We start from the raw sequence: 25,646 nt of genomic DNA on the forward strand, positions 1-25,646 counted from the left end.
GACTTATACATACACATGCACAAAGGCACATGACTTTTATACACACACACACACATTTATGCACAAATGCAGATATGACTTATACAGAGAGAGAGAGAGAGACACCCGTGTGACTTTTAGACAGTCTACCCATAGACAGAGGGGGGTCTTCTTCCTTCCTTTCTGACAGAGCAGCCCAAGGGTTTGCTCTTTTGTGGGGGCTGCCCTTTCGCCCTCCTCTGCCCCTTGCGTTGCCCAAGGAAGGGGCAAAGGAGGGTGTTGGGGGGGAGCAAGAGAAGGAGGAGGAGGCGATCCCTCCATCCATCCATCCATCCAAGGGAGGAGGGAGAGGAGAGGGAAGGAGGGAGGGAGGGAAGAGCCGAGGCAGAGGCAGAGGCTGCCAGAGCAGCAAGAGGAGCAGGAGCCAGGAGGCGAGAGCGCAGGAGGAGAGGAGAAGGAGCACCGGCAGGCAGGCTCTTTCTTTCTTCCAAGGAGGCTGCCCACTTGACCTCTTTGGAGAGACAGACAGAAAGAGAGGCTGCCCTTGGCTCCTGGGGGTCGCTGGGGGTGGGTCTGGGGGTGATGGTGGTGGCAGTCCTGGGGGATCCGGCTGCTGGGAGCCGTCGCTCGGCTTTGGATTAAACGGGGCAGGAGGAGAAGAAGGAGAAGAAAGAGGAGAAGGAGAAGAGGAGGAGGAGGAGGACACGGCAATAATAACATCAGGAAGAGCAAGAGGAGGAGGAAGAAGAAGAAGAGGAGGAGGAGGAGCAGGAGAATTGCCCCTTTGATGGGCTTGAGGGGGCTGCCAGCATGACCAGGTAAAGGAGGATGCTGAGGATGCTGATGACCCATTTCTTTCTTTCTTTCTTTCTTTCTTTCTTTCTTTCCTGTCTGCCTGCCTGCATGTATGTATGTATGTGTCACAGACAGCCATGTGTATTGGTCCTTCTCTTCCTCCCCTCCCCAAAGTAGCCCTTGGGTCTGATCCCTTTGCAGGATGATGGGAACTCAGGGGGGGGGGTGTGAGGCTTGGAGTAAGGGAGCCCCAATGGGCTGGCATGGCCCTTGGACAGTGCCCGCGGGGTCTCTGGGCTCCATGTATGTCCTCTCTGTGGAGGAAGATGCTTGCCATGCCCTGTGGTCCATGGCTGAGTTCGTGTCTGTGTCAGGGATCGTGATCATGATCATCATCATGATCACAATCATCATCACCATCCATCATCACATTGGGAGGGAAAAAAGGAGAGGCGTCTTGGGGAAGAAGAGCCGCCATGCAGACTGTTGGGGGACTCTCTGTCTGTAGCTATGTCTCAATATCCCCCAAGTAGAGCCCAGAAGGAAATCATATGGGAAAGGGGGAGTTATTCACCACCATCATTATCATCATCATTCTTTATAGCAGAGTCAAGAAAAGGACTTCTGGTAACCGATTTGTAGGATTCGCAGGCACACTTTGGTGTATTGGTGGCAAACTTGTTTGATGGGTGCTTTGCTTCTCAGAAGGCGGCACTTTTCATTCAGCTTTCTGTGATTTCCAGGCTGCTGCTTCACATTTGATCTGGGTTTGATTTAAAGCCCCCCCCCCCCCCCCATTCACATAAGTCATGATCACTGCAAAGCCTTTCTTTTTTGCTCACTGTTGGGTTCTGCTGGTGCTCTGTTTCTCTACAGGTTACTTTGGAGGAGTACAGTGTCACCATCATTCATGCCTCCGAGATCGTGTATATTTTACAATCCCTTCAGAAAGTGCATTTATCACTAACTTTCTTCGAGCTTTTTAAAAATACATTTTTGATGTGTTTTTGAGGAGAGTTTTCACTCGAACGGTGTGTGCCAAGATTTTATTTCCCCTCAGTATCCCTTGTGAGGGAGTGCAATCTTTCAGCATGGGTCAAGCATTGGTTTTGTGTTGGAATTATTTTTGCTTTCATGGTTTCAGTGGTTTTCCTTGATCCTTGCGAGCTCCTGTTTTGTAAATATCATAGGAAATTGTGATAGTGACCTTTTTGTCGACCGCTTTTGCTAAGTCTTCTGTAGGGACACAACTATGGTTTTGGTTTTAAACAAGGGCATCCCCTCCCCCCCCCCCCCCCTTTAACCTTAGCATTGTGTTATGGAAATGTTAAGGGACAGAAAGTGTTTGTTTTTGAAGTCTGCTAAAAGGCTTGTGTTGTTTGGTCCTCTCAGACTCAGATGTAAATGGAACTTAAAGATGTGGCATTCGGAATCTTTTTTTGCTTTTGGGGAAAAGAATACAGCTTTAAGACAATAAACCTTAGAAAAGAAATCAAGTAAAAGTCTGCTCCCAAAATAATTGATCCCATGTAGCTACTGTTAAGGAAAGCTGCTTATTGTTTCATCACTGCTTTCTTAAATTAACTCCCATGAGATCTAGCGTACTGCTATTTCAAACATGAAATTGATAGTCTGGGCAGTCCCCTAAATTCAGCTGTCAAATTCTGCCCTACTAAATTGTTTTAAACATCAGCTGTGTTCCCTACAAGGTACGTTTCAGATCTAGATCCTGTAGTTTTTGCAGAGAGAAGGAAAGGGAGACAGATGTAATTGGATATGCTTTCTAATAGTGTACCATCACTTGTGGAGGTATGAAAGAATATATTTATAGGTACTTTAAATTCAGAATGATATATGGTTTGTGTACTTCCTCTTTAAACACAGAGATCTTCTGCTGAGGAGTAGACTCTTGTTTTTAAGATGGTACTTGGAAATGTTTGTGGCTGCATGTGCTTTGCCAGGAATCCCTCTTAGAAATAACTATAACACAAAGACATAGCACTGAGATTTTTAATTTCAGGCAATTATGTTTCAGAATTATCTTTTATTTGTCCAACCTATTACGCTTTAATGACTATTAAACAGTGGCATGAGTTACACATTTTATTGTGGCTGTTATACTTGCCAAGATGGTGATAGGACAAGGGGGGTGCATGTCTCTCTGTGTGTATATATATATAGAGAGAGAGAATGTCATGATTTTATTTTCTATGCAGTTTTGATAATAGCTCTGAGCTTATAGTTGTCATCACCATTTTCAGAAAAGGCCACCCACAATTTGCATACTTGAATGGTGTTAGTAGTAGAACTTCAGAAGCTGAAAAGTAGGGATCACGCTTCTGTCTGTTACTGTGAGTACTAAACCACTAGGGGCCTGTATAAACTGCTCTTACGCAGCAAATACCATTGTACCAAATACTCATGCTTTTGCTAGGAGGACATTTTTGTGCTGATATCCAATTCCATGCAGGTTTACCGAGGATTTGTTATGAATTGGTTAGGTTAATATTCTTGGAGTGAATAATAATTTTACAGTGTTTCCCATTGGGAAATCTTGTGTGGGACTTTGAGATTGTCCTTGCTTTCCTTTGGAGTAAAGGAATGATTCTGTTTGAAAGAACATCATCTTGAGCAAATTGAAGTCTGGATTTTTGTTCATCTTTAGTCTAAATACTATCAGCCAGTTACAAAACAAAGAAAGAAAAAGAAAGAAAGAAAGAAAGAAAGACCAAAATAGAGTGTGGGAGACAAGCTGTAATTCACAGTTAGATTGGCACTGGCAGTTATACCTGTGTAGGGTTAAAAAAAAAATAAGTAGATGAGGATTACCCCACAGAAAGGCTGCATGTAGATTGATGGTATATTTAAACTACTATTGCAAGTGCAGAAATGCCAAAGTTGCTTCTGGGGTGTGGACAGTATTTATAGGATCAGGGCTGAAAGTACACCATTTTTGAACATTTGTACCAATTTAAAATGGACCATCATCCATTACATTATTGACGGATGCTAAACAATAAGGACAAGCATTCCTTCAATGATTATCAGTTTTTCAAACTGGTAAGGGAGACCATTTGTACTGGGAAGCAGTCAATGCATTCACATACTTAATTCCTGCCAGTTTGAACATGATTTATCGGCAGACTACTCATACTTTTTGACATGATTTACAAAAGATAAATCAGAAGATTGTCGGGTGATTCATTAAAAGTGTAACTCCAGTGTACTCTTTATGTGTGGATTTATTCAGTAATACGTTTTCAAATTATTAATGCGGTTTGTGTGATCAGTTGCCTTGGGAATCTTGCTTCTGCATCAGAAATGATGACTAGAAATGGATATATTTGAAAAAATAGTGCAGTGATGTGTCTGTGTTTCTAACATTCCTACTCTCTAAAAACATTTCCTCAGATCCATATTTTATTTTATGCAAACATGTTATGATCTATTAAAAGGAAGTGCATCTTTCCAAATGCAAAAAGCAGATAGCAACATCTTTGCAGTTTAGAATATTTGAGGACTAATCCTACTTAAATGCTGATGACAAGGGTTATAATTACTTGACTAGTACACAAAGACCTTTGAAGATTTTTTTAAATTGTTGTTTCCTAAGTAGAAAGAAACAGTAATTTATAGGGGTTGATTTAGTGACAGTTAAAATACCACCAGAAAAAGGATTGTATTTTCTCTGTCAGACTTCTTTATCATCTTATTAATTATGCTGCTGGCAAAACATTACTTTAAAATTGGAAATGACCCCAGCACTTTATATAGAGAGAGGGTTCTTAATTTATTTGGGTTAGATTTGACAGGAAGCTCCTTAGGAATGTGTGGTAGCAAGTGATCTTCATATACAATCAGTATAGGCCAAGTGGAAGGAAATATTTTTCTCTCTGATCTATTAAATTGAGAGTTGAGAGCACATCTGAGGAAATCTGATGATGTAGAAGAAGATTGCTTGAGAGTGCCTTGCCTGTGAATTCCTTTCCAACAAGGTACACTTGTTTGAGCTGCAGCTCATTTATACAGGTTCTGTCTCTACTCACAGCTCACACTTTAGTGGAAGATGTTTTACCACAAATGTATTGTCTCCCTGATAATGTCACTCAGCTCTGGCTGTATACTGGCATCTCGTATAAAATGATCAGTCATCGCATATGTTTTTGAGTAAAGGAAAGATATTGTAAAATCCATTTAAAAAATAGCTATGATTTTGCAATGAAAAATAATATTATTTCATTTGCTAATATTTTTAATATGTATAAAATGATCACATATGTGTATTGAGGTCTGTTTTATCCAGAACGATAGAATTAGAGTCATGCGTGGACCATCTGCTCTAACCCTATGCCCCAAGGCAGGATATTCTATACTTAATGTACTCTAACAGATGCCTGTCCAGCTTTTTGTTGGAATCTGCCAAGAAAAATACCTCTACAACTTCCCCAGACAGGTTATAAAACTGTCTTTATGTGTAAATGTTTCCTATCATGTTCAGAAAAAAGTACATATCATGCCTTACTTGTAACAGCTTACATTTATATAGAAATGTGTAATTATTCCAGAATGAATAATGTACTCAAATAACTCAAGTAAACAGTTGAGTGTAGAAATCTGAATTAATGGTAGATTAATGTCCATGTGTCACTCTTGGAAACTGGTATGTATGTTCATATATTTGCAAAACATAATTGCAGTAGTGCATTTCTGCTCTTATCAGTTCACTAAAACAACGAGTGTCTTGATTTTGCAGACTGCCAAATTTATTTGGTTAAGCATGGTAAGCTGGTTTGATATTGATACTGCCAGTTAATACTTAAATTCTGGAGTTTGGGGAGAAGCAAGTGATAGTGCTTTGCGCACAAAGAAAGTGCAGGTCTCTTAAACAGCAGCTCAGTGAACACTCATCTCACATGGTTAAAGTCGCTTGGTACATATTTTCCCCATAAATAATATATTAAATGTATTGTATGAAATAGAGCAAGAAAATGTGGTAATCCCTAGGTTGTATCCTTTAATGCTCAGGGAAACACGTTTCAAAGTTCAGTAACTGGTGTGTATAATATGATTTTGTAGTTGGCCAGATCTACTATCTTCTCACGCTAACACCCTAAGCATTGTGATAGTAAAATTTCAGTTATTAAGGAGCTAGTCCCCATATTTGTGTAAGGAATTTCAGATTTCTTCAGATAACTGTCTACTGTAAATTGGCTTTTGATCTATTAATGAGTCTTAGATTTTTGATACACTATTTGTAAATAGGCTATTTGAAACACTCTTTAGCTTTATCAGTAAACAACATGAATAGGCTTGCAAAATTTGGAAAAATTGAGCACAGTCCAGTGAAATCAATAAGAGTTAAAGCATTTAACAGTGCAATTTATAACCCAGCCTTATAATGCTTACTCTGAAATAAGTCCCATTGCGAAGGTCAATTTCATGTTTTTAACTTGGCGGTGTTAGAATTTTTGGTTCAACAGATTTGAAAGGTGGGTATTCATTTGAAAAGAAAAGAAAAAGAGATGGAAATTAAGAACAAGAATTAAAATGGAACTTTGTGGGATTCAGTGCTTTAATTGTTTGAATAATGTGAATAAAGCTTAGAAAGCTGCTTAACTGTTGTCCAGTGCAGCTGTCCTTCCCTGAAAGATTAGGTTTCAGGAGCAATGATGGATGTTGGATGCCTGTAGCCAGTTGTGGAGTTTGCTGCGAGGTCAATGATACTGATGGAAGATAGGAATTTACAGCCTTCTGTCTCAATGCCAACTCAACCAGTAGCATTTCTTAGAGATGAAAATTTTTTTAGACTAGACACATGCAATGCTGAGCTAATATCCCAGTCTAGTTCAGAAAGCCATTCATTTCACAGGCAAAAAATACTGAGCATAGTTGTAGATATAAAGACAAGTGTTATTTTCTGATTCCGAAACACATCATTCCCCCCCCCCTTCCAAACAAAATGGTTACATTTCACTAAGGTTTTGTTAATGTAATTTTTAACATAGCTTTGAGTTTGTAACTTCTTTCAAATTGTGTATTAATAAAAATATTGATCATCATTGTTGATGCTTTTAACTTGGTGGCAAAATGGCACAATGTTACCACCACCCCCCCACATAAATACATTTGTTACAATTAATTAAAAGATGCAGTTTTAAAAAGTAGAACACCTTGTAGTAGATTTCTAAAAGACACATACATCTGAGATATCTTAGAAAAGATACAGATTTTTGTGTGTTACTCCACACCTAAAGTTAGTGCAAATTTGGAAGGGTTAATAATATCTCTGTACAGTGATTTGAACGAAGCATTATTGTTGATTAAAATTTGAAACTTTAAAGCTTAAGGGGACTCATTGCAAATGATGTGAGTGACTGGAAGTAAACATATCTGCATTAGGAAGTCTCAGTAAACCACTCTACATGATATTTGTTAAGGTCCCAGAAGGAAATAGATGAGAATAATTCTTACAAAGACAACATCTTCAGAGGTCTGGTCCATGAAAAATATGGAACAGTGCCAAGTAAATATGTATTATGCCTTGTCATTGGCAGCTTGCCATAAAAAGGTGTGTGTATGTGCGCGCATGCATGTGTGGGCTACACATATTGCATGGTTCTGCATTATGTGTTATTGAGAACTAAGCGCTTGGCAAAGACATCTTTGGATTTGAATGGGCATTTAGTAAAGTGGGCTTTCTTGCTGCTGATGTGGGACAGTAGCAGAATAATCTGTGTCAATCAGCTGAAAGGCATTTGATTGGTGAAAACCAGTGTCTGAAATTACCCACAATGCCTTTGATGTACCATCACTCGGGTATTCCCTCTCTCTCATTCTCTTTCAAATGTTGACTTAATGCAAACATTTGCCTTTCCCACAGTGCCCCAGAGGGACACCACATTAATTAATATAGTGGATGGCTTCCAGTATTATGGATTTAGGGCCAATGTTAGCAGTCCCCAAGGATGCAAGGTGGGATCAAGGACTGGGAGTCAATGTTACTGGTGCCCAAGAAGACATCAGCCTTGCATTATGATTTCTTTTTTACTATATTAGTGCCTTTAGATATAGTTCTTATTTTTTTCCCTGTGGAAATAGTAGCAGCAGTGACATATTAATAAACAGTTACTACTAAAGAGGTGTACTAAGAGCCCCTCCAGAAGAGTAAAATCTCTGGAAGTCCCAGGATTTATTCCTGTATTAATATTTTATTTTGGACATCTACATGCAGTTTTCTTCATCTCAAATTACTTCCTGGAAATCCTTAGCATTACCAGGCACTTCTCATTCCTACCTCCCAGGTCAGTTTAAATTAATCCAGTTTTTTACAAAATGAAATGTATCCCAACATAGCTGTCTCTTTGTATTATCCTGAAACTAGTTAAGATGGCTACCACCAGTAACTGCAGCTATTGTTTCCAAGTTTTACAGGTTTGGCAGACATCAAGCATGGAAAGGATAGATGTTTGCACCAAAACAAAATGATCCTAATATTTAATTGGTGTAAAATTGCTAAAGCACTTTAGCACTTTGACCATATAACTCCTTAATAATAATAACAAAGGCTCACTGGAAAGTGGTGAAAATCACTGCCTTAAACAGTGAGTCTAGATGTGACACAGGATAAGTGGGAGGGGAAGGAGGAAGAACACAAAGGAGAGGAATGGGGGAAACCCAGAATATTTCAAGAAGAAATGTGAATGCAAACCTAGAAGTATGCAGATAGAATTAGGGCAAAAAAGACTGGAGACTAGTGATACTTCTAGAAACTTTACCCCCTTTGAATGAGCCCTAAGAGACTACTGTGGTAAAAGTTAAATCAGTGCTTGTTGTCCTTAAGATTCAATCCTACTTCTTTATGCTTCTTAGTTCTATATTGGGTTCTATCCCTAAGTTACCCTGCGGAAGGTGATATAGTATTGGAAACAAGATTGTGAATGTAACTAGCATCAGTGTGCATTACTTTGTAATATGTAAGGAGAAAGCAGTTGATCCAATTACAATCTACACAGGTTTTTTCACATGGCATCTGTGTTTCTGGAAGTATCATATTTTTATCAGTTACCATGCTGGACAGAGAGGAGGTCTTTGAAATCATTCATCCTGTTCTTCTAAGGATTTTGTGAAGAAGTGAATTAAATGCTGGAACTGTGTTGGACTGCATAGTCTTTATTTTGTTCATCCTTGCTTATGTGGATTCAGTAGTATTGCCTTGTCTTTGACATAGCACCCTCATGATTTCTTCTGATGATTTCTGAGTATTTATAAAGTGGAACTGGTGTGTGAATTCCACTTCTCTGTTTTGCAAATAACTGTAGTAGTTTTAAAGTAGTATTTTTTTTCAGATATGGGTCAAAATTGTATTTACATTTCATGGAAACTTGAGTAATAATGTATTTGTAAAATAACACAGTGTATAGATTTTAAGTAAACTTGGTTTTGTAAGGTGAAGGGAAGAAATACCAGAGGGAAAAGCATTCTCTACTAATACAGTTTATTGCTATCAATGCTTTCTGAATTATATTGAGGCCAGATCTACAGAACATAACTACTCTGTGTTGATGTAATGCTGGATGTTCGGTGACAAAACCTCAGCCTTTTTGATTTGTTAAATAGTTTCCAAGTTTCAACACTTCCTATATAAGGATCGGTGACAATTTTGTTTCTTATTAGAATTTGTTTTTTCATATTTGGGATGGAAAGGAATTCAAGTTTTAAAGTGAATGGGAGAGAAATCAAAACTGTGTAGTTTATCCATCGGAGCCCAGAACTTTGAGCACATAATTCTTAAGAGTCTGGCTATGGATTCCTGTGCATTTAGCCACATTAGTGAGGAATTTGTGTTATCAATACTTTTTTTTGAGAGGGTCCTAACAATTAACATCCAAATGGTAGGCAGGTATAACATAAACTTCTTCATTCTTTGCATACCTGTATGTGTCCTGTTTGGCCAGTCTAGGTGGGCATATGGGTGGAGATTTCAGTTCAGTTCATCCTTCAGGAACTTATATTTCATGTTTTGTTTTGTATTTTTGTAAATTTCAAGTGAAGGAGAAACCAGAATGGATATACAGTGGGCCCTTGATATCAATTGGGGTTGGGTTCCAGGACCCACTGTGGATATTAAAATCTGTGGATGCTCAAGTCCCATTATATACAGCGAGGTAGTAAAATGGTGTTCCTTATATAAAATGGCAAAATCAAGGTTTTCTTTGTGGATTTCTGTGTGTGTGTGTGTGCGTGTGTATTTTCAAACCATGGATGGTTGAATCTGTGGATGCAGAACCCATGGATACAAAGGGCTGACTGTATCTTACTCATTTGTGATAGCATGGACCCTCAAGTAATGTATGTCCAACTTGGGCCAAGATCCAACAGTGTAAGTCCAATAACAGAAGCATTTAAATCAGGATTCCACTCAGAGATGTAAAATTTCTACAAATTTTGAAGCAACAGAGAAGAAAAACTCCCCCCCCCCATTTTCCGAGGAAAAAAAACATGCTTGTGAGTCTGTGTGTGTGTGTGTGAAAAATTGAAAAAAAATGCAATAGAAGGATCTGTTACAGATAAAAACTCACTTACTTTAGGAACATAAAATGCACTGTGTATAATTTGGTTGGATATACTGTAACATTATCATATTTGTTATATTAAAAGGACTATTTGTTCCAAACATAATATAGATTGGATTCACTTTTTTTTAAATTTTATTTTTTGTTACAAATATAGCTACAAAGTCCTGAACTGTAAGGAACACCTGAACTATAAGGACCTTCTTCAGTTTTACCACTTCATGAGGAGCAGGCTGAAAATGCCAATACAAGTTTTGTTTTTTTTAAAGGGAAAGAAACAACGAATCTTAATAAAAGAAAGGACCAGGAACTGCAGTACTATGAGATACTGTACATAGTTTCACCTAAGCCTACCTGTTATATAGGGTGTGCAAATACTGTACCACAAAGGCACCAGACCCCCTCTCACCTTGGAAGCTGAGCAGGATAAGCCCTTTGTCCTGCACTTGACATAGTATAAGAATAAAAATATTGTGTTTATTTAGTGTGTGAATTTGTAAATTTGACACATAAAAAGTGAAGGCGAGGAGGACAAGGGACCAGGGCCTCCAAGTTTCCTGCCCCCTTCCTTGAGCAACTCTCCTGTCCCACCCCACCATTTGAGAACCACTACCATTACCTATTTTCCCCCAATTTTACTGTAAAAAGGGGGTTCGGGGGGGGGGGGGAACAACCGCCACACACACACATTTTTCCCAGCGTTTTTCCTGATCTTTACATCACTAAGGCCTTCTCCCTGTGCCAAACTCAGCACATTCTCAGTATCTACTACAGAGGACTAGAGGAGTTTCCACAGCAGAGTTTGGGTGTCATGAAAGGAAGTTAGGAAGGAGAAAGCCTTCTGGAGGGTACATGATGACTCCCTCTCCATTCCATGGGCAAAGCTGATTTCATCAGAGGATATACACGATTGGATATGGCCTGGTACCCTGAATTATAGTAACTTAAAGGATTTATTAGTACACACACACACATAGGCATGCAAACACCACAAACTGGCCTATAAAAACATTGGTTAAATGGAACATTTTAAAAAATATTATATGATCAAAAGTATTGTTTGCTCTTTATTTATTAGACAGTGCCATTTGCTTTGTTCTTACCAGGAATGTCAAGTCTGTGCTCGTTTTTCTAATTTTTCTGTAGGTCATTTGCCAGGTGTCAGAGATGTTAACTGTGATCTCTAGCACCTTTAATTGAAAGGACAAGGCTGCCGAATCTCTAACAAAGGTGTTACATGTCTTCAAAATGTTAATTAATGATTGACATGGAAAGTTGTAAAAGGAGTGGGCCATTTTAGATCCTTCCATCCAGTATCTTCTGGATTCTCTCATTTTAGTGATGCACTTGTGTCTAGCCTAATTGGCTGATAAGGATCATTGAGAAGGAAAGAAGGAGATGTGGACACTAAACATTTTGATGGAGGGGCAAAAGATGAATTATTTTAAAACAGGAACACCTGGCCCTTCAGGTGTTGTTGGTTTGCAGCTGCTATCTACCCTAGCCAATGGCATTGCAGGAATTGCAGTCCAACAACAGGGTGTGACATGTAGATGCCAGGAGATCTAGGGGCAGTCACTGAGAAGGCCCCACTGCTTGTATCCACTAAGTATCATTTTATTTATATTACTATTCTGCTTATGAAGGTGGTGGGATTAAAAGAAGGGCTTCTCCTGTAGATATCCGGGCATGAGTAAGTTTACATGATGAGAAACAGTCTGTCAAATACCTTTGTCCTAAACCGTATATGGCTTTATAGGTCATAAATAGCCCACTGAATTATTCCCATAAACACACTGACAGCCTTTGGAACTGTACTAGCAAGGATGTTGTGTGCTTTCTGTAACCAGCCTCGGTTAACTAGTTGCAGATCTTTGTAAGCTTGATTGTTGAATGGATAGAGTTGATACCTAATATAAACTTTCCTATGCATTCTTTCCTTTCATCCAGATCTTAAAACATACCATCAATATACATACCATCACCATATGGAACGTTTATAGATGGATTTCTCTGATTTGCCCATGAACCAATTTGTATAAGAAAGAATCATGCAAGAACCAATTGCTGTACTATATCATTTTAAGTATGCATCTTGATTGAATGTAAAATTATAGCAAGTGTGGCCTAGTCTTGCTAAAGTGGTAATCAGCAATGTGAGAGAATTATTTAAACTCCCGGTGTTAAGGAATCCATGTTTTCAACACATTCTGTACATTTACATCACAATAAAGAAAGAGCCTTTCTGTGGCTATATTATTTCCTGAGCCAACATGGTGTCATGGATGATTGGCTTCATGAATCTGAAGTATCATATAAAATCTCCAGTATCTGGATCTGAATAAATAAGGGAATGAACTGCCTCATTTTTGAGCCTTTCCTTGTTAAGTAACATTTTGTACAGTTTTAATCATATTCTAGATCTTTGAGGTGATGTGTCCAAGTGTGTGTGTGTGTATGTGGCTATCCTTTCATCTTCTTTGGTGTTCTGCTATGTAGTCTACAGTGTTAAGTGCTAGAGCAGCACACCTTTTGCCATTTGTTTTTATGGCAATGTTGATTTATGACTGGATTCCTTGGGAACATTCCTTCTTTGAAAAGGTTATCAGAAGTAGATCCTGATCTGTATTTGTTAATGATTTCTATATATGGGGATGTAGGTTATATATATATGGGGCTGTGGGATCAGCTCTCTGAGGCTGAAAGTAGGGTCTGTGTGGCCAGTGGTGTTATTAGGGGTGTGTGGGGGATATGGAGTTTACCAAGTTACACCTCAGAAGAGGGCTGACTCCCGGTTGGGCTCTCCTCCCACTGAGGGATGAGAAAAGGTGAGCGTGCCCCTTCTGGCTTTGCCACGGCAGTGGCTCCCTCCTCAGGTGGAGGTTGCTGCCATAGTGAAAGAGAAGGATGGGTGCACCATTGTGGCCACCTTCACCTTCCTGGCAGCCTCCATGCACCAGGTGACACCAGACATGGGGACACAACTGTGCAGCCTCTGAACCTGAAGATGTCCACCCTTGCATTATAAGTTATTGTAAACATAAGGTTGGATCCAGGTTTAGGCACATGCACCTGGTCTGGTGGAAGCCCTCTCCTTCCCACAGATGCCCCTGTTTCCCCCTCACGATCCAGAGAAGTTTGGGAGCACCTGCTTTATACAACAGGCTGTGACATGGGGGAGAGTAGGAAATCTATAAAAATGAGACAGAGATGTCTTTCATTAATAGAAAGTTAATTAAAATCAGATTTAACTAATTTTATCTGGAAATAGTATGTTTTGTGCTAGCATATTTTAAATCTGTAGCCAAAATTATGTGACTATATACACTGTGTTTTTTCAGTGATAAATCATTTTTACTGGCATAGCTATGTATTTACTTTAGATTGTCACTGCTTATTTTAAATAATTGTTTTATCGCATCATTCATCAAGTGTTCCAGTAAAGTTTAATAAAAGAGTCCTTCTGTGTTTGCCATCATTTGTTTAAATATGCTGACTACAAAAATATCTTCTTAAAGATACTTATCTGGAAAGTGAATGAAATATTTGTACTTTACAAGAGGTATTCAGAATCTTAATTACATTGTCATGGACTTCTAAACAAGCAAGAGGCTGAATTTACTCATTTCCTGGCTGTGTTAAAGAACTTTCTTATAATTATAATGGAATAAAAACATTGATATTACTGTATATACTCATGTATAGGTCTATTTGTCGTTAGTATTACTATGTTGCTTTTAATGCTGTTTTTAATTGATTTTATTGGAATGTTTTTATAAATAATTGTTCGCCACTTTGATCAAAATTTTGGAAAAGTGGGTTACAAATAAACTATATTATATATTATTAAAAATTTTAGTCAAAAAATTAACCCAAAAACCTAAGTCGATGTATCCATGGGTCAATGTAAGTATTGAATGTTGACTCTTATAAAAAAAGGAACCATCCCCTGATGAAAGGCAAGAGTGTTATCTGTCCTGGAAGCAGGACAGCAGCACAATCATAGTTCACTTCATCTTTTGAGCCATGGTTTTTCATCATCTGAAAAATGAATTACAGTATCTCTTTGACAGTACATGTCTGTGTATAAATTAGGATAAAGAAGCCAAGAACTTAGTGTGATTATTGTGAGAAGCTCATACATATTTCAAACTGTTTTCATTGGAACAGTTTTTCTGCTCTAGAGCTGCTCCATTGGCTTTATTAGATCTACACTGAAAAATCACTGCCTTTAGGTGATCTATGTCAGTAATAGAAAACACTTGGATAATTAGAAAAAAATTTTTTTGAGTAGATGCTATAATCCTATAGCTCACACTAGCTATTTCCATAATAATATTTGATTATATTTTTTTTCAACACCTATCATAGTCATGAACTCATTTCTGTTCAGGCATTTCATGAATATGAAATGTGTAATGATTGGAAATTAAAAATGTTCTTTTTTTAACAAAAAAAATTGAAATCAAGCAAATTCTCCTTGCATAATAACTTGTAAAACATGCAGGAAGAAGACACTTCATTTATCTAACAGTAAATGACTACTTTATATGTGTTGTAAAGTCACCCACCCCACTTTCCCCATAAGCCACACTCAGAATTTCCCAGTATGCTAACTAGAGCAGATGAGAGTTGCACATCATTTGAAGGACCACGTGGGTCCCACTTCTGTTGAAACCAAAGGCATCAAATTCATATTCAAAGCCATATTCCATACATACCCGGAAACAAGGTGTTTTTACCCTGAAACATACAGAATTAATTGTATTTCCATTTTGCAAACATCATGTCGGATGATTTTTCACATGTAGGAGTGCTTTGAAACAGTGAACATTTTCAAGTGGCACCATGAGGAATGTTTGTACAATATGCCCACATATACGCTTGTAACTTTCTGACAACAAAATGTCATGTTTTCAAAATGATAATTGTTGGCTCTTGTCTTTTATATCTCATACTTACTTTTTCATGAGACTGCTCATGCCTTTAGCTTTGTTTGCTACTGACCTATCTTTTCTTCCTCTCATACTTCATTTAGCCAGATAACAAGAATGTCTTACTCCCTTCTGCCAAGTACTTTTGATTTCTTGCTGATCTTGTCTTTCCTTCCACCCTGGAACTAACTCCTAACTCCCCATACTTAGTTGGCACTGGGAATTTCTCACTCTCTCTGTCAGGCTTGCCATATTCCACTTCCCCAAATCCAGACAGCCACATATTCATATTATGCAAATTACTTTCAGATTCTACAAATTGTGGACACCATGAAAGTACTGACCATCCTCCCCTCTCACATTAATTTTCCACTTGGAAGCACACCTTTCCAAACTGCTTTATAAATAGGAATGGAAAGGTTGGTTTTTCTTAATATGATGTGCACTTAAAAATCAAAGTGTTTTTCACATCTCAGGCATTAAAAAAACATTTCTGCACAGAGCTCAGGTGCCTTTAACAATTGCAGATGATGCTCAGTAGGTATAGCTTTCACTTGGATTTCCTAAGTTTGGAATCCTGTTTAAGGTATTTAAAATTACTCATTAGTGCTTATGCTCAGTGTCATATCCACATCTTGCCCGCAAAATAGACTCGTCACACTGAACTGATTCAGCACTTAAGTAGGGATGAGCATATGCTTGAGTAGAGCTGCCATATTTTGGATTCATTTGGAATGCCAGAGGTCTATAAGGCATTGTCATAGCAGCCATTTGGAGTGTCTGGAAGTGATAGTGTGCCACTTCTTCCAGCTGTTTCTTGAACTATTTGGAGTTTCAGGTACTTTTTGAGGGGTGGAAGGGGAGCTTCCTGAAACACCATGTAATAACCCTGAAAAAGGTTTTGAAAATTATTTTAATGTGTGTGGTTTTTTCCTGCCTGAAACCACTCTTTTTTTAAAAGTCAAAATTGGGTTCCAAGTGCCTGTGGGCAGTTCCAACCTGCCAGCCAAGTCCCAGCAAAGCTCACAAAGCTTAAGCAAGGTCCCAAATTTGAAAGCTCCTTTTTTGCCATCTCTTCTTCCCCACTACCACATGCTCTAACTCCTTGCACCAGTCAGTCACTCTGTCCCAAAATAGCGCCACTCTGGGCCACAGAAGCATTGCCCTGTGCCTTGTGCAAGTTTTCCAACTGCCACCACTGCTACTAGTGAAAGATGTGGCTAAGGGAGCAAGTTCACATGGGCAGATGAAGTGTGGGAGACACACTGCATGAAGAGATCAGTGAAGCTGTTTTAAGGGACTCTGAAAAAAGTTTCATGCAACCCTCATTTTTACCATGGCCCTAAAGGCTAATGTTTCCCCTTGTCTTTCTTACACACCAATACCTTTGACTGAAGGCCTTCCTGCTACTCCCTTTTTCCTTCAACTGCTGCCCCCTTTCCCCCTCACCATCCCCTGTATTTTCCACCAACCCGGAAGGGGGGCATTCTGCCCACTGCTCTAGACAGCTTCTTTTTGGCAGTGCATTGGTATCACATGGTGCAGCTGCTGTGACACTGACAAGGGGGAAAGACGGGCGGCATGGAGCTACCCGTCTGTCGAGTCCCACTGTGTTTATACTAATTGTTTTCTGTTGAACAGAACTCAGATTCATTGTGATTAGTATTTACAAAATGATATGTTGTGCTTTCTGGTCTCCAAGCACACATGTACAAGTATAAACCTGACATGATAGAAAGAGGAAATGCTAGTTTAAATGCAGACACTGTTGATAGTCCCTGGAGGATTATCCTACTTCCAAGTGAAAAAAAAAGTGTTGGGAGGAAAATCTCTACGTTTCAGTATTTGCTTATACATTTTTTACTTTGTAAGTGAAGCCAATGAGATACCAGTTGCTTCTCTCAACTCACGTGGAGCCTCATGAAGTTCAATTTTTCTGTGATTGTCCTCATACAAAATGCCTGTTAACTAGTACATTTTTCATCGTTAAATACAGACAAGTATTAAAAACTTAAATGTTTCAACAAAGTAGCCCTGTTAGTTAGTCTTGCAGCATAAAAAGAAGGAAGAAAAAGGAATGTAGCAGCACTTTAAGATTAGCCAGTTTTTATTTTAGCATGAGCTTTCGTGGATATAAACCCTTTTCTTCAGACACAGAGTGACATTAAAGTCTCAGGTTATATAAAGCATGTTTACATATTTGTAGGAGGGAATGTAATAGGATCCAAAAACATGCAGATCATGACCCTTGCCCTAAATTCTCAAAGGACTGCATAAGATGGTACAAGTATTTCAGAGCTTCACCATGGGTAGTGTTGATGTGTAAAAGAAATAAGTCTCCTTACCAAAATCATTTTTCCTCAGGTTCAAAACCTTATCTGAGAAGATTCATTTTGTTACATGTATTAATATAAGTAGTGACCTATGAAGCCATTATATGAACAAAGACAATGAATTCATTGATGGGCTATCTATATTAATACAATAGTCCTCACCACTGTACATGTAATAAAAGGAATCTTCTCATATAAGGTTTATAGCCAAAGAAACTGACTGACCTATTGGCCTTATTTGCCCACTTTCCATTGCAGTTAGCAGTAATGGAAGTAGGACTATGTTGCTGCACATGCTGCCCCATCCGATTATTTGTATATGTGGGTGTGGTGGTGGGCACAGCTGTAGAAAAGAGTATGTTCTAGGTGCACCTACTCCTTTGTGGAATAGTATATTGCATGTTAACCATTCTGCATTATGGTAGAGGGTTTTGTAGCTTAAGCTCATGATCACCCAACCCTAAAATTGTCATAGCATTCCAGAACTTCTTGAATTCCCTTCCTGATCCTCATTCTGGTGTCATGTTCATGCTCCCTTGAGTTTTGAGCTTGCCTTCCAAAACAGTCCCTCCTTTTTTGACATTTTATTCATGGTCTAGTACTAGTCCTTTTAGTCCTTTGAATCATTGCCTCTTACTTGATGTCCCTCACAGTCATCTACAGTAAATGAAAGGATAAGTACTGATAAATTTCTCCTCTCATCCAACTCTTTCTTCTTCCTTGCTGCCCTTTTAAATTGTGATCCTTCTCCAGGGATCAAAGACTGCACTGTATACCCTTACACAATCTTTTTCTTCCTGCTTGTACTCAACCATTTAATAAATATTTATTGTACTGGCCAAACAGCAGACTTTGTATTGTTAGAAAACTTTCATTTATCTGCAGCCTACTTTTGGAAAATTTGTGAGGGCATCCATTCCCACCACTAATGAAATCCAGCTGCACTCAGTTGGGCCAATCTTATTTTTGACTATAAAGGGGTGGGGTGGGATGTTAGGGTCTAGACCCCAAACAACATAGAACCAGGATTCTATTGGGAAGGGTTCCCTCAGCATTGTTGTTGTTGTTAACCCTCAAGTTGGTCCCAGTTCTTGGTGACCCCATGGATGAGACATCTGCAAGACTCCATATTTTCCACTGCTCTCCTTAGGCCCCGTAAATTCATGCCCGTGAACTCCTTAATAGAGTCCATCCATCTAGTATGGGATCTTCCTTGCTTTCTACATCCCTCCACATTTCCGAGCATTATTGTATTTTGCAGTGAGTCATTCTTTCTAAGTGCAACAACTTCACCTTTATCCTGAGCATTACCTCCTGAGCATGACCTTTCAGTAAAATTCCTCCTATATCCATGTTCAGAGATGACTGGTTCCCTTACTACAGAGGAGTAGTCTGCAGATAGATTTAGACCATGTCTCAAGTAAACATGACACAAGGGCTTCCATAATACTCAGTGGAATGAGATGTTTTCACAAGGAGAAAATATTAATAATTGTCCAGGTCCAAAATATCACAAAGCACTGTTGCTTAGTGTTTAGGAATATTAACTGGAAAGTTCTCCATTCAAATACTGTACAACTGTGAACTAGGTTCTTATGCAACCTACTTTCTCAGCATCACACTTCTCCAGTCTGTGCTACAGAGATAATAATATTGGCCTGTCTTATAGGGTTATTATAGGAATTATTAAAATAATATACATGAAGAACTCTGAATATTTTTAATGTTTCACATAAAAACTAATTTTATTGTTAGAACACCACATGATTACAAGAATTACAGAATAAAACAGGAATAAAGTATGAACAGTTAAATTTTATAATTAATTAATGACCAAATAACATGCCGTTTGATGGCAAATTCTTTTTTTTAACTGACTCATTATTAGAGTTAATCTGAGACATCATTCCACCGATAGAGTTAAAAATGTGTGCCAGTTATTAGCTTCTATTTAGCATTCAAATACGTTTTTAAAACATTGCAAATCTCTCTCAAAACAGCTAAATACTACCATTCTGGTTGTATGTTTTGACTAAGATCAAATCTGTGATAAAGAGACATTTTCACAGTAATTAGAATAACATTGTGTACATTGTGTTTCCGCTTTATCTAAAAAGTACTATCATTGGTTTTTTGACAGCATAAGACCTAAGGCCCAAAGCTTTAAGGAAGAGTTCCCATGACAAGATAACTTTTAGTGTCATGGTCTGATGAGGTTGTCATAAAGGTTCAGAGTCACACAGCAAATTTTATGAAGAGTGCCTTTGTAAGGGCCAAATTAAAATCATAAATAAACGAGGAAAGGGCTTTAAAATTACAGGTATATGTTTGAAATGTAAAATATCCAAAATTCATAGTTTAATTCTTTGTTCTAAGAAAACGGGACCTTCTCCACCCTGCCCTCAAAATTGTAATTGATTCTAAGAATATGCTTTCAAGGTATGTTTGCATGTGAACAAAAAATTCCTGATCTCAGAGAATTATTCACAATTGTTAACATCCTTCCAATATACCAAAGCAACTACAAATGTTTTCTAAGTCATCGTAGTCTCCAGATTTTTGCACTTAAAAGTTCATTACTGAATAAAGGCATGGTTTGGTTAACAAAGCCTTTGAATCTTACTTTGAGTTTCTTTCTTTCTTTCTAGAAAAGCAGAATATAAATCAAATAAGCAAGCAAACGGACAAACAAACAATTAATAAATCCTCTGCTGGTGAAACTCCTTTCTAAGAGGGTTTTTAGGCACACATGTTTGGGATTGCATTTCTCACCCCCTCACACAGATGTGTGCGCTCCTTCTTAATGGAAGAGAGACTTATCCCAGTGGTGTTGGTACAAGGGGATCCACCAAGACTGATGTCTTCCGCAACCACCCAGCCACCCTGTGTGTTGTGTACACTCCTTTCCTCTTGCTAGAAGTCTCTTAGCCGCAGTGTCAGGAAGGATGCCATAGAGCTAGATGAAAAGGGGGAAATGTGCTGGGGAAACAGTGAGGAACACCTCCTGCAACTGGTACTCATATCAGTGGCAGCTCCAGTCTTCCCACAGAGAGTCAGGCTACTTCCTCACTGCAGAAATAACATAATTTGACACCACTTTTAACAGCCATGGCTCAATGCTATGGAATTCTGGGAATTGTGGTTTTGTGAGACATTTAGCCTTCCCTGTCAAAGAGCTGTGATGCCACAATATGCTACAGTTCCCAGATCCCATAGCAATGAGCCATGGCACTTAAAGTGTTGTCAAACTGGATTATATCTGAGGTGTAGAGAGTTGTTGACAAGGAATGGTCATGCCAGTCTCAAATATTATTTAAATTGTTTATTTTTTATTTATTTCAAGGATTTATATCCCACCTTTCTCCCACAGTGAGATTCAGTTATGTGAAAACATTTAGCAGCGTTTTCCATGTGGAGGGTTATAGAACATTTGAACTGTATCTACACCATACACTAAAATCAAAATTGGAAATAGTAATGAAGTTGATTGCCAAAAGCCAAATTAGGCCCAGAATGGTTTGGAGTGTGGGTGTGGTTACTTTCTCTTCTGATCTATTTATTTAACTAAAGTCCTGAAAAAGAAGGGCGTATGTATTTGTGTCATGCATTTCTTTATATATTTCAGGATCAGCATATCAAAGTGATTGGTTTAAAGGTGTAGCCAGTAACTGAGAATACTTATAAATAGATAATTTAGTCTATAAATAAGGAAATGTTATGTCTGACTCTGAGAGTGGGACAGAGATTCAGTTGCATTTTGATCATTGCATCGTATCTACTTACACTTGTGTATTTTAAAAGAAATGTGATGGCAGAGAAGGAGAAAGTAGACAAATATTCAAATTATTTATATTCATACTTTACATGCTTTGGAGAGCTTTTAAAAAACCATAGTATTCATTGTTGGCTCTTAAAAGCAGTACTTGTAATAGAAGCCTGATTGAAATCTAAGCAATGGGGCACTGCCCATTACACCAATGCAGTTTGTTCCAAAAATATACACATATTTCCTGGCATTTCAAAATTTTGGGAGGAAGGCTTTCCCAGGGGTGAATTACATCACCTAAGAGATCTAGGCTCATAAATCTGGCAAATTCATGTATTAGTAATATTTTTTCACTGCTGATGTCCTTCTCTTTTATATATGGATTACTTTCAACTACATGCTGTAGCAATTCTTGTTTGAGCATTTCTATCATGCCAAAGATAAATCATCATACTTTTTTTATTTAGTTGCAAAATAAAATATATCTTACATGAGTCTACCAGATATTAATAGTAAAACATGCTATAAATTTCATTTGCCTTACAAACAATATTTTTACACTGCAGACACAGAAAAGTTTCAAATACATGATTGTTCAGCCATTCAAAAATGGCTGCTTCATTATAATTTTTTAATACTTGACTTATATTTTCACTTATGCTGTCTCCAGCTGAGTTTTTCCTGTACCTACATAATTCTGCTGAGCACAAGTTTTGGCAAACCAAGTATCCTCCCATGTGCTGAATGAACACTGTTTCTTGTTTCATCTCAGCATAACACAGTGTTATGTTGTCCCCCCAAAAGAACATTTAAAAGAAGGCCACAATGGTCAAAAGAAAATATTGGCTATAGATTCTACCTATCTTGAACCTGATTTTCAATTAGCATAATGCTGCACAGGATAGCACAATACACATGCAGTCATGAAAATAGATTTCAATTTTTATGATTGCATCTTTGGTTGTACTTATTTGTGAACGCCAGTCTTCAAGGACTATCAGTTGCTTGGGAGAATGAGTTCAAAGGGTTGATTGAATTCTGCTTTATAAAAAGAGTATAGAGCCCGCCATGTTGATTTTCAATGTCTTTTCTGGACCTTCTTGCTTAAAATTTTAATGGAAAGTTCACATCAAAGCTTTGTGACCTTTGAGGTGTCTCGGTGTGAGGGATCAAGGAAACTGCTTGTTTCGGAGCACTGAAACTGTTATGACATATGTGCTGCTTCTGAACAAGAGAATTTGTAGTAATTGTTTGGTTGACATGGATTAATTTGAATTAATTACATTTCCTTTGGTGGCTAAAGAGTTCAAGCAGAATAGGTTGGAACTACTCTAGGTATCACACATAGCCCAGCATTTTGGATACCTGGGGGATTTTTCAAGACTAGAACTATGTCCTCTGAGACTGAGTTCTTACTAACTGAGGTAGTTTTCCCAAGGCAACTCTCATAAGTCACTGTAGTCTTTGTTCTGACTGAGAGGGAGGAAAATAATTCTTACCATAATCAGACTTGAAATATTTTGAATCTCATTTTACCTGTATATGACATGCACCAGAGAGAGAAACAGAATTGGTCCATAGTTACCAATCTACAATATACTTTTAAAGAATAATGATGAAATTGCTTCCCAAACTTGTAAATGGTGAGAAGAACATAAATTAGAATATTGCTATTAGCATTATTATTGCTGTTATTGTAACTGCTTATTCCTCTGCTCCAGGGTATAATCCTAAACATTATGAAAATATATAAAATTGAAGTTGCAACTCTATGCAATTTCAGGCCTATTATTTTAAATGTATCCCTTTCAAGTTAATTTAGCCATGGTTTAATTGGGTTAGCTATGTGTTCAGTACTATATTCATAATACACTGTAGTAAGTGAGTAACTTGAAATGAAGCTGTACATATTATATATCAGATAGATGTTTAATAGAAATACTCATTTTATGTATAAGTGCTTGAATAAGCTTGTAGCTACTTCTCTTTGTTTGTTATATTTTTTTGAAAAGCTTTTCTGACTTACATATTGTATTCAGTTGCCCCCCCCCCCCCCCCGAAAAAAAATTGGATACCATTTTACTACTCCACTGTATATAATGGGACTTGAGCAATCACAAATTCTGATATCCACAGAGGTTACTGGAACCAAACCCCAGTGAATACTAAGGGCCTACAGTACTCTCATGATTTCCATCCATGTATGCTTTAAAATCTGGGAAGACAGTTTAGGTGTAAATGATGTTAAATGGCAGAGGGATCCATTTAGGATGTTACCACATTTCAAAAGAAAGACAAAAAGTTGCGACATAGAAGCGGTTTCTGGCTTACCTTGCTATACGCCTATTAAGCACTTCCACTCTATTACCAAGGGAGATGATCCTAAACATATGGATTTTGTCCTGCTAGAAGAATCCATTTGGCAAAAGCCACACCATTTGTGAATGGCTCCCTCTGGAGGGAGAACCGAAGATCTATGACATCATGTGGGAAGGTAATCCAGATGCTGCTTCTGTGTCACTGCTTTTAGTCTTTCTGCTGAAATGTGATAAGGCCCTCAGTCTATATATTTAGGTATATGTAATTTTATTTCTGCACAGCATTGGCATCAGAAATCTGGAAGATCATGCACTTGCTCATAGCCCCAGAATTCAGAAGGGCCTCTTCCTAACTTTGTGATTCTATCAGGGTACTTCTATCTCCCCATCAAGGACCTCTGCCTAGGGCTGCTCCTGTTGCTGTTTCCACCACCAGTCATTTAACCCTTCTCAATGCATATGATTGTCTGGTAGTATCACTTTTGAAAGAGAGGCTACAAAATGCTAAATGTTGGATATTGAGTTTTTGACACCTTAGATCAGGGGTAGGCAACCTGCGGCCCGCGGGCCAGATGCGGCCCGGCGAGGCCTTGGGACCAGCCCCAGCCCGGTCCTGCCATCAATTGCCGCCGGGGCCTTTGGCCTCTCGCGCGCAGGGGCAAGTGGGGCAATTGTCTATAGATGCCTCAGAAACATGCATTTATATTAACATTTTTTAAAAAATCAGCAAATTTTTTGTGTGTCCTCCACTTTTTTAAAAAAAGTGTCCACCATTTGAAAATGTTACCCTACATTTGTCCCGGTTTATTTATTTATTTAAGAAATTATTTAATTATTTATTTTTGGGCTTCGGCCCCCCCCAGTTGTCTGAGGGACAGCAACCCAGCCCCCGGCTCAAAACGGTTGCCTACCCCTGCCTTAGATAGTAAGGGTCAAAACAGATTGAAATTGACTTGTGCCTTGGCTCCCAATCAGAAGCACCATCCACTAGGGTAGCATGTTAGGTCACCCAAAATGAGTAGCAGCCATTCCAGCAGGACTTCAGGTTGGCATCAAGTAGATCTTGTTGGCACCATCATGGTGAGGTCCCATTGTTGTCTAGTGACATCTGGATTCTCGGGACATTATTTTGTAATTTATATGGATGACTTGTTCAGTTTTGTGAATCAGTATGCAGTGGCAATTTCTGATTGAAATCACAGAACTTTTAAGAAGATAAAGTACAGTTCCTGTGTGCAGAAGTTCTCTCCTCAACTTTCATAAGCCTAAATTAAGGATTTGCATCAAAAATTTGCATCAAAAATAACAAGCTATATAGTACACATAACATTTTGGCTTCATTTTGGAGTAAATGGGAAATATATTTTTGTTTAGAGCACATGCTTTCTTTATAAATGGTCCCTGACATCTTTAGATAGATATGGAAAGGACCAATGCCTTTGGCTCCAGAAAGTCACTGACAGTGAGTAGAGGCAATGCCAAGTTAAGGGACCAGCCATTTGAGCCAACATAAGCCCACATTATACGTGATTTATGAATTGTTAATCTGGCAGTCTCTATCCTCTGGATTTCAATCTAAATAAATTTTGATCACTAATACTGGCCTGTCGCTATAATAAACTAATATAGCAACAGACCAGTAATAGTGGTCAACATTTATTTAGATTGCAATATTGATGGTAGGGACTGTCAAATTAACAAACTGTAAACTGTTTTGGAAGCATTTTGCCTAAAGGGTCAGATCTAGATGCTTTAAATAAGTATTTAATGGAAATGGTCTTCTTGATAGTGTGCCTACTCTCACTTGTGAAATGGTTGTCTGCTTCAGCTGGTGTCCACTAGGTTCCATTACTACAGGCCTTCAAACAGACCCTTAAAACTTGTGTTTAACTTGGTCTGTTTGGGAGGGTTTATCTTAAATGTAGCTTATAATGATTTAAACAAATGGA

The 25,646-nt window shown here is 38.3% G+C and overlaps 1 protein-coding gene across 12 annotated transcripts in view; it reads left to right on the plus strand.

Annotated features, from left to right (window-relative positions):
- Nucleotides 1–25,646, plus strand: part of PTPRD (protein tyrosine phosphatase receptor type D) — a 1,452,104-nt gene that overhangs the window by 1,004,970 nt on the left and 421,488 nt on the right. The window contains exon 1 of one of the 12 annotated variants that reach the window (XM_089489729.1): nt 573–797. The exons of the other annotated variants lie outside the window; for them this stretch is intronic. The gene's annotated coding sequence lies outside the window, so the exon portion shown is untranslated. Of the gene's footprint in view, nt 1–572; nt 798–25,646 lie in introns of those variants that run through there. 12 annotated transcript variants of the gene reach the window in all.

The sequence above is a fragment of the Sceloporus occidentalis genome, unplaced genomic scaffold, assembly GCF_023333645.1.
Source record: "Sceloporus occidentalis isolate IW3139 unplaced genomic scaffold, rSceOcc1.0.p SCAF_1, whole genome shotgun sequence".
NCBI classification, from domain to species: Eukaryota; Metazoa; Chordata; class Lepidosauria; order Squamata; family Phrynosomatidae; genus Sceloporus; species Sceloporus occidentalis.